Raw genomic sequence first — 10,022 nt, 5'->3', positions numbered from 1 at the left:
CCGCTGTATATCTGTTTTAAATCAAATTTTTAACTCTCACTATTCACCCCCCTCTAGCGTTCTTTCCAATCCTATAAGTGGTATCAAAGCTGGTACCGCTATGAATTTATGCAACTACCAATCAAACAAAGGGGGAGGGGGCTTTTTTTGAAAAAGAAATTATATATCATTTTTTTAAAATTATTCTTACGCCTTTCATTTTTTCCCTCAATTTTTTTTAAAAATTCACTGTCATTTTTTCACCATTAGTTAGAATTAGTGAAATAACCCTCTTGACAAAATTTGTCATAATATTTTTTTTATTATTTTATTATTTTATTATTTTTTTAAATTGGTGAAACACCTTAATTTTATTTTTATCTTTCACACTACTTACCCCAAGACAAAGTCTTGAAAATTACTTTTCGTTTATATTTTTTTGCCAGTATACCAATGTCTCATCTGTTGGGGGATCGGACGACCGGCTTGAAGGGGGGTTGGATAGACGGCACCCCCAAATCGATCGCTCTTTCTACACTTGTTAGTATGCGCAGCGGAATATACAAAAACAAACAAGCTAAAGGAAGTTAAACTAAAGACAAGAAAGAATACAAACCAAGCTACACGATCATTTATGTGGTTCGGAGATAAAGCTCCTACTCCACGGCGTGTCTGTAAGGTGGACGATCCCTATCCGTCGGTGGATTACTCCCCGGAAGACCTCCGGCTAGCTCACGTTGCTCCTTGTGGGTGGAGAAACCTCACCACAACTCTCACCAAGGACTCTTTACAAGCTAGGGCACAAGTAGAGTACTACTAATAGGGGTTAACCACTTCTATTTCGTCAGACTCAACCAAGCTCTCAAGGCTTGGTTATATAGGCCACGGGTTGGAAAACCCCGCCTACCAGTCGACTGCTAAAACATGCAGTCGACTGCCCTCTGTGGAAATCCGACCGTTACATCCCAACGGCTCGATTCCACACTAACCGAGCGAACAGAGACATTCTGTTCGCTGCCAGTCGACTGCCCCAGTCGACTGCACCAGTCGATTGCTAAAACATGCAGTCGACTGCTATAGTAGCGCTACAGTACTGCTACAGTAAAACTCTAAAACTAGGATTTTACTCAGAGTGCAATCTCTCATGCATTCGTACCCTCACCCTTATGACTCATTTGACGTTTCATTTGCAGCTTTGACCTCTTGCCTTCAAGCCTACTTCCTTTGGCTCTCGTCCCTCGGATGCATTCAAGCCCGCGGCTCGTCCCCAATGCCATCCTTCGTGTATGCCTCGAAGTCGCTTACCTCGGCCCTTGTCCTCACTGCCTTGTCCACGGTCCCTCGGATGCTCCATCCTTCACCGGAACCGAAGCCATCAACTTGAGTCACATATGTATCCTGCAAACCTGCACAACTCAATTACAAGAGTGAACCTAACTTAAACTCTTTGCCCAAACACCAAAACACATGGTCCTGCGGACCATCAGGATTGCTCCAACATCATCAAGATTGATAGAGCATTCACGAACCACCACCATATGAGATGTACAAGCAGCACGAATTCAACCTGTGGAGGATGCAGATGGAAAATTTCATCCTTATGAATGACTTCGATGGCGGCATGGACTGAGGCGATCAATCCAAAATATAGAAGCAAACCAAAAGGTGATAAAATTAATTTCAGACTTATTACCTACCAAAATTACAAGCAATATAGGAAAAGTCAAAGATGTCCGTGAGGTTTGGACCCGTTTGACCAAGCTTCATGAGGAGCCAGTGAAGGTAGAGGAGCAAATCAAAAGTGAATCCAAACTCGAGTCAAATCCAACGAAAAAGCCTATTGAATTAGGGATGCGTTTAAGGTTAGTATAATTTACCAAAATACCTCTATCAGTAGTAGTTTAAATAATCTGCATAGTAATTTAGATAAATATGAAATTATCCCAAATATGGTCTATGATAATCTAGATTTACATGATTCAAATTCAGAATTATCAAAAAATCTAGATTCTGATCAAGTCAATCAAGACATTGATCAAATCAGCATCAACCTTGACTTGGACAAATAAAACATTGACGAAATCAATTCAAATAAATTAATTAACTTAGAAAATTTGAAATTAAATAAAAATTCAGAAATAATTAATTCAAACATTAAAATGAATTCGAATTTAAAATTAAAAAAATTGAGAAAATAGATTTAGATAAAATCAATAAATGTCTTAATAAATTATTTAATAATCTAGATAATATCAATCTAGAAAATTCTATCCAAACCAAGATAATTTAATTAATAAAAAATTAAATTTTAAAGATAATAATATAGATAAAACTAATCTAATAAATTCAACTAATAATATAAACTTAAAGGATAAAGAAAATATAAGGATAAAATCAAATACTTTTATAAAATCAAAATTAAATTTAACAAATTTGAAATTAAATATTAAAGATAACATCCTAAACAAAAATAATCTAGCAAATTTAAAATTAATAATTAATAAAAACTTAAGCATTAAAAATAATCTCTTAAAGAGAGGTAATTCAATTGACTCGATAAAATTAAAATTGAAAGAAAATTTAAATATTAAGTATACTCCTTTAAAGAAGGACAATTTAACTAATTTAATTAATTTGAACTAAAAACGTAAATTCAACCTAAACTAAAATTAATTAAACATTAACTAAAATTTAATTAAATTAAATTTAAAGAAAGGGTTCCAAAGCTTATTTAACCAAGCAAGAAGAACCAAACCAAATCCACATAAAATTAAATGTTCAATAATTCAGGGAGAGACTTCAAATTAGCTGACACCTCCAAAATAATAATTTATCCGGCTGGGTAATTAGGATTAGTCAACAAGTGATACAAGTTTAACTTAATTAATGTATTGGTTAAGTTTTGGATTATAGTATGTTAGGAAAACTCTATCTATACATGTCTAAGAAGATATAGTTTCGACTATATGCATTTGACTTAGAAGAACTAATTGAAGCTACCCCTTATGAATCCTAATTAGTTAGACCAAAGTTTTATACTAAACTCAGTGGATAAGACTATTTGGTAAACCTCGAAGGCATGATTACTCTAATAATGTTCAGGTGATTCACCATAACATAGAAGTTTATCCAAAAAATACCTACTTGTTGAACCTAAAACTAAACTTGAATTTAACACAAAGTTAAACCCAACCCTAAAATTAAACTTAACTCAACTCATAAAACTATAGGATTCTCTGATTAAAAACATAAATTGGGTGAGATGATTAAGGATTTTAAATTAAATTAAATTAAATAAGAATAAAATTAAATTAATTTAAATTAAATACCAAAATCAAAATTGAATTAAATTTTAATTAGCATATCATATATTAATTATTTAAAAAATATTTTAAAAAAAATATTATTGTAAAATTCTTTTAAAATTATTTTAAAAATCTTTTAAAAAATACTTTAAAAATTTATTTTATTTTATTTTTTAAAAAAATCCTTTAAAATAATTCTTTTAAAAACTCTTTAAAAAATCCTTTTAAAAAATATTTTAAAAATCCTTTAAAATTTATTTTAAAAATACTTTTAAAAACTTTTTTAAAAAAAGTAATCCTTTAATTTTTTTAAAAAAAAATTTATAAAATCCTTTTAAAAAAATACTTAACTTAAAACTTAAATTTTTATTAACAAATGATCAAAATTCAATTAACTCGAAACTTTAAACTCAATTAAGCAATTAATAAGTAAATAATTAAAATTTAATTGTTTAGTCTAACATTATTTAAAATTTAACTTAATTAAATTAAAATTAAATTAAGTTAAGTTAAGTTAAGTTAAATTAAATTAAATTAAATAATGATTAAATTAAATTAAGTACCAAAATCAAAATTGAATTAAACATATTTTAATTAACGTATCATATATTAATTATTTAAAAAACTTTTTAAAAATTATTATTGTAAAAATCCTTTAAAAATTATTTTATAAATTAATTAAAAAATATTATTAAAAATTGTTTAAAAAATATTTTAAAAATTCTTTTAAAAATTCTTTTTAAAACTCTTTAAAGATTCCTTTAAAAAAATATTTTAAAAATCCTTGAAAAAATTATTTTAAAATCCCCTTAAAAAACAATCCATTTTTTTTTTAAAAAACAAATTTAAAAAATCCTTTTAAAAAAATACTTAACTTAAAACTTAAATTTTTATTTACAAACGATCAAAATTCATTTAACTTAAACTTTAAACTCAATTAAGCAACTAATAAGTAAATAATTAAAATTTAATTATTTAGTCTAATATTATTTAAGATTTAACTTAACTTAATTAGTACCCTAATTTAATCAAATTAAAACATTAACTTTCCTCTAATGCACTTTAAATCAAACTTGAATTTACAAGTTAATTAATGCTTAACCTTTATTTAACTTAATCAACTTTAATTTCAATGTTAAATTAAGTTAAGTTAAATTAAATTAAATAAGGATTAAATTAAATTAAGTACCAAAATCAAAATTTAATTAAACATATTTTAATTAACGTATCATATATTAATTATTTAAAAAACTTTTAAAAAAGTATTATTGTAAAAATCTTTTATAAATTATTTTATAAATTAATTTAAAAATATTTTTAAAAATTATTTTAAAAAATATTTTAAAAAATACTTTTAAAATTATTTTAAAAATTCTTTTAAAAGATTCTTTTAAAAATTCTTTTTAAAACTCTTTAAAAAGTCCTTTAAAAAATATTTTAAAAATCCTTTAAAAAATTATTTTAAAAACCCTTTAAAAAAAACAATCCATTTTTTTAAAAAACAAATTAAAAAAATCCTTTTAAAAAAAATACTTAACTTAAAACTTAAATTTTTATTAACAAACATCAAAATTCATTTAACTTAACTTGATTAGTACCCTAATTTAATCAAATTAAGACATTAACTTTCCTCTAATGCACTTTAAATCAAACTTGAATTTACAAGTTAATTAATGCTTAACCTTTATTTAACTTAATCAACTTTAATTTCAATGTTAATAAAAAAAACTTAACTTTACTTTAATTAAATCATAATTTATATTAATTAAAGATTGACTCAAATTGAACACTAACTTGTTTACTAACTTTAACAAATTTAACTCTGAATTAATTTAAGCTTACAATTTAGTTAATCCTAACTTAATTTAATCAATAGTTTGTTTAAGTTAAACCTAATCAAAACTTAAAATTAAAAATAATACTTTCATATATTAATCAATTAACTCAATCAGTTAAATGTAAATTATTTTAATCAAATAAATATCAAATTATTGAATTGAGTTTATCAATAAACCATTGATAATGATTAACTATTATTGAATTAATAATAAATTATTTCATTTAACCTAAAACTTAATTTTAACTTAATACACCTAAATCTAAGGTTATTTTTTCGTTAATCAAATTTAAGTGAACAATCATAATAAGGTGTAAATAATTTGATGAACATTTGTATTACGAATAGTAAATTCCCTAAGCACTAAGATAGAAATTCTTGTTGCTAACAAAGATAACTAGAAGGTGCTATGATAAAGAGGAACAAGAGCCCTGAAAATGTGTCCAACTTAATATGTCCAAACCCTAATACAATTTAAGGGGGTTTAAAGGGTAGAAAGAGTTCAATTATTTTGAAAAATATATTGACTTGATGTGACCTTACTTTCATTTTAGTTAATAGTATTCCATTTCTCTTTAGCCAATTTTACTTTAGTGATTTGACTTGCTATTACTTATTACATAATGATTGATCTCACTATGTTATCAGATTAAGGGGGAGAATTTATTTATATAAGTTAAAAATAATTTTAAAAATGATCTCTCTATATTTTTTTCCTTAAAACATCTCTCTTGCCTTGAATTTTTTTCTCTTTTTTTTAATGAAGTACTTTCAAAATTAGACTTACATAATTATATTTTTCAAAGTACTTTGGATTTTTAAAGAACAATGTAATTTGTTTATTTAAAAATTCTTAACAAACTTACTTTGAAAAACTTCAATCAAATGTTTTGAAAAATATTTTTAGAATATTTTGAAAAGTTATTCCACTTTGAATTTTTTTAAGAAGTTTTTACAAAGCTTTACTTCAATAATGCTCTTTAGAAGCTTTGCTTTAAACTTCCTTTGAAAATATTACTTATACATTTCTCTCCAAAACTTTTTTTAAAGTCTTACTTAGAAAACTTTGAATTTTTGAAAAGTTATTCCTTTTAAAACATTTGAAAATCTTACTTGCAAAATTTCTCAAAATATTTATTCCTCCCTCCAATTAACCTAAACTTCTGTCTTGTTACAAAATTATTTAAAGTAATTAGTATTCAAAATTCCTTAAATCGCCATAATTCTTTAAAACTTGCTTGAAGATCTCAGCTTGTAATCTTTTCTTACTTATTTTTTATGCATTATGTCTTTATTTTTTTTTTTATGTATGTCAAAGGAGGAGGATAGTGGGTTAAGTTAGAAAATTGAACTCACTTTAAACATTTTTACGCTTTATTACTTTATTATATTTTTTTATAACTTTAACTTAGGTTGTCATTATATCAAAAAATGGGAGATTATTGGTGCAGGTTGCATTAACAATCTAGTTTTGATTTATGACAAATAGGTTAAAGTTAGATAGGTTGTTTGTCTAATGCTCTACCAAGTGTGCAAGAGTTGACTGGTCTGCGGATTTGACACCAGGCTAAAATTCAGCTAGGTCCAAGGGGCCCGATAGTTAGTGGGAAATCCAGCTAGGTCCGTGGGGCCTAATGCTGGTGTGAAGTCCAGATAGGTCCGCGGGGCTCGATATTTAATGGGAAGTCTGGTTGGGTCCGTAGGACTTGACAACCAGCAGAAATCTAGTTGGATATGTGGACCTGACAACTGGCGGGAAGACCCGGTGGGTCAGAGGCAAGTCGAGTGACTGCAAGTGATAAGTAAAGGTAAGCAACTGGAGGAGAGATTCAGTGAGGATGCGTTCCCCGTTGAGGAAACTGTAGGCGTCGATCCATCTTAGGTCCATTTGGGAACCTAAGATGAGACCTTAACTAGATCCAGATCTTGGGGAGACAGGATATAATTACTACTCATAATCTATTATGTTGTGCTAACTCTATTTTACAGGATAAAAATATACTTTTTTAATTGCCTGGACTAACCTTTTCTTGCAGGTGGAAAGGTTGAAGAAAAGGGGTCCAGGCGCCCGGAGCTAGTCAGGTGCTTAGACCACGCTCGCCTAGGTAGGGTCATGGGCACCCAGGCAGTCCGGCCACCCGGACTCGGTCGAGGCGCCCAGACCCGAAAATTGATCCACAAGCTTACGTGGAGCATGTCGATTGGCCGAGCCACGTGGTCCAGCACCCGAAATGGATATATTTAAAGGCTTTCGACCCGGAGCTTCAGAACAACAACTATAACAACTTTCTCTTTTGATCGGTGCTCAGAAAAGGCTCCCGCGATGCTACTACGCTCCACCAATAATCGGACTTTAGCTTTAATAAGTTTTTTATTGTCAGTAATTTTTATATATAGTTCTTGTACTTGCAATTTGTAACCATTTTGAACTATTAGTGGATTGCCCAACGAAAGCACTCGATGAGTGCGAGCCTTGGAGTAGGAGTTGTCGAAGGCTCCAAACCAAGTAAAAAACTTGTTCATATTAGCATTGCTTCTTATTCTTCTGTTGCGTATCTGGTTTAAATCAAAATTTTGATGATCGCTATTCACCCCCCGCCCCCCCTCTAGCGTTCTTTCTGATCCTACACTGAGGTCACCATAATTTCTCAAGAATTGTTCAAATCTCCCCCACCCCCTCAATTAATACATAGCATGCCTTGTAATCATGCTTTCTACCTCATCATTAATGCCACCTATAACAGAATGCCACGTGGCACCTCTGCATGTCGTCGCATGCGCGATGTGACAGATGCCTATTTAGGATTGATGTGATGCTTGCTTTTTTGAATTCTACAACCACGATTGAAGCCCATCTTACAAAACTCTCGATTGGGCGGCTCGAGATAGTCATTCATAGAGTTTATAAACCCTTTAATTTTTCCTTGCACTATATTGCGAACTTTGTCTTCCTTGTCATCCTGTCTCTACTAATCGCTGTGATCTTCTCTCAATAAGTTTCTCCTCTTCTCTCCTTTCCCTTTAAGGTCTCTGTCTCATGGCGTGTTCTCCCTCCCCACCTCTCGTTGTCCCCAGGATTTGGTACACCTCAACCTAGTCCGATTTTAATGGGGACGAAGTCGATCAAATGAAACCGACCTACCACTTTTCCGACAATTATCAGATAGTCATTTCTTCTGCCTACGCTCACCCCCATAGTCCTCCCGATGCCTTTTTACCTTTATTTAAGGATCAATTCGTAGCTAGTTTGAGCTTTCCTATTCACCCCTTCTTTTTTGAAGTTTGTCGGTACTTTCATATTCCTCTCTATCAGTTGGTGTCTAAGTCCTTTAAGTTGCTATACGGGATGGTGGTACAGTTTCGTCTATATGAAATTCCCCTCTTACCCCATATTTTCCATTTCTTTTATTATCCCAAGCTGTCCAAATGAGGCACCTTCCTCTTTCAAGCCTGAGTGGGCTCTATTTATTTTGGTAAAATATCTACCTCAAATAAACACTAGAAGGAACATTATTTCTTCGTTCATTTCCCCGACTGGCCCGCGTTCCCGATCAGCTAGAAGATAGAACTTGCCAAGCCACCCCCGCTCAGTAGGTATCGAGCCGAGGCAGTGTATCTCCAGGTAGCCGTGGCTTTAGCCGGCTAGAAGTATCATATTGGTCGGTTGTTGTTGGAAGGAGTTCTTTATGTGTTCGTTCTAAGTCCCATCCAGATACGACTGCCCATTCCTCTAGGTAAATCCTTTCCCTCTCTTTCGTCCTGGAGTCTAATTGATTGATCTTCCTTTTTGTAGCTCAAATCATGTTGTGGGCACTACTGAGTGGAAAGTGCAAACTTTCCGATGAGGAGATCAATGCCAAGGCAATGGTCTAACTGGAGAATTGGGGTTTGTTAACGATCGAAGATTCCGATGAGCAGACCGATGGGGTAGGTGCTAACCGAGTGGTGACCAGCGACGTAGCAACATCCACTGACGAGTTGCCACCCGAGTGGCCTTCTTCGACACCCATCGCCATCTCATCCGGGTTGACCCCATCTGATGAGTCGTTGATCCAACATCACAAGAGGCACCGAGTAGAGTCTTCTCGCTCAGCCACTTTGCCTCTAGAGGTTCCTACTCCCATGTCGATAGGGATGTAAATGAGCCGAACCGAGCCGAACAGTATTAGGCTCGAGCTCGGCTCGTTTAAGTTATATTCGGGCTCGAGCTCGAATCGAGCTTTTATCACAAGGCTCAAACTCGGCTCGTTTTAGAATTGTAACGACCCAAATTTCCTCATTTTGAGCCCCAAAAATAATTCAAAAATATTTTTAAATGCTATATAAAACTTCTAGAGATTTTTAGAATTTTTTAGAGTATTTTTATGTAATTTTTGGAGTTCGTTTGGTATTTTTACCAAGAGGAAGAAGTTTAAAAAAAAAAAGAAAAAAAAATGTTGAAGCCGGGTTTTGAACCCAAGACCTCGAACTTGGCCCGAGTCTTAACCGAATCCAGCCAGCCAACTAATCTACGACCTATTTGTGAACATATATGGGATGGAATATATATAATCAGTATTTAGGAACGTTTAAATAAATTGGAAATAAAAAGTGCACGGCTGAGGAATCGAAGCTGCGACCTGGCATTTGGTTAAAGCTGGGCTAACCAAGTATGCTAGCGATTGTTTGTTATTAAAAAAGGAGAAAAATTCTATTTAAGCAGTAGTTAGGAAACAGAGAATAAATAGGAACCCACAAACCGAGTGTTAAGCGGAACGCAACCAACCAAGTGTTCCACGGGAGTTTTATTAATCAAGTATGGAATAAATATATATAAGCTATAGTTGGAAACGAAAATAACCTTAAGTATAAGATTTAAACTTTTTCCTAAAACCTAAAAATTTCTCTCAAAATTCCTCCTC

This window comes from Zingiber officinale, chromosome 4A (genome assembly GCF_018446385.1).
Source record: "Zingiber officinale cultivar Zhangliang chromosome 4A, Zo_v1.1, whole genome shotgun sequence".
NCBI lineage: Eukaryota > Viridiplantae > Streptophyta > Magnoliopsida > Zingiberales > Zingiberaceae > Zingiber > Zingiber officinale.
This window is presented reverse-complemented; position numbering follows the sequence as displayed.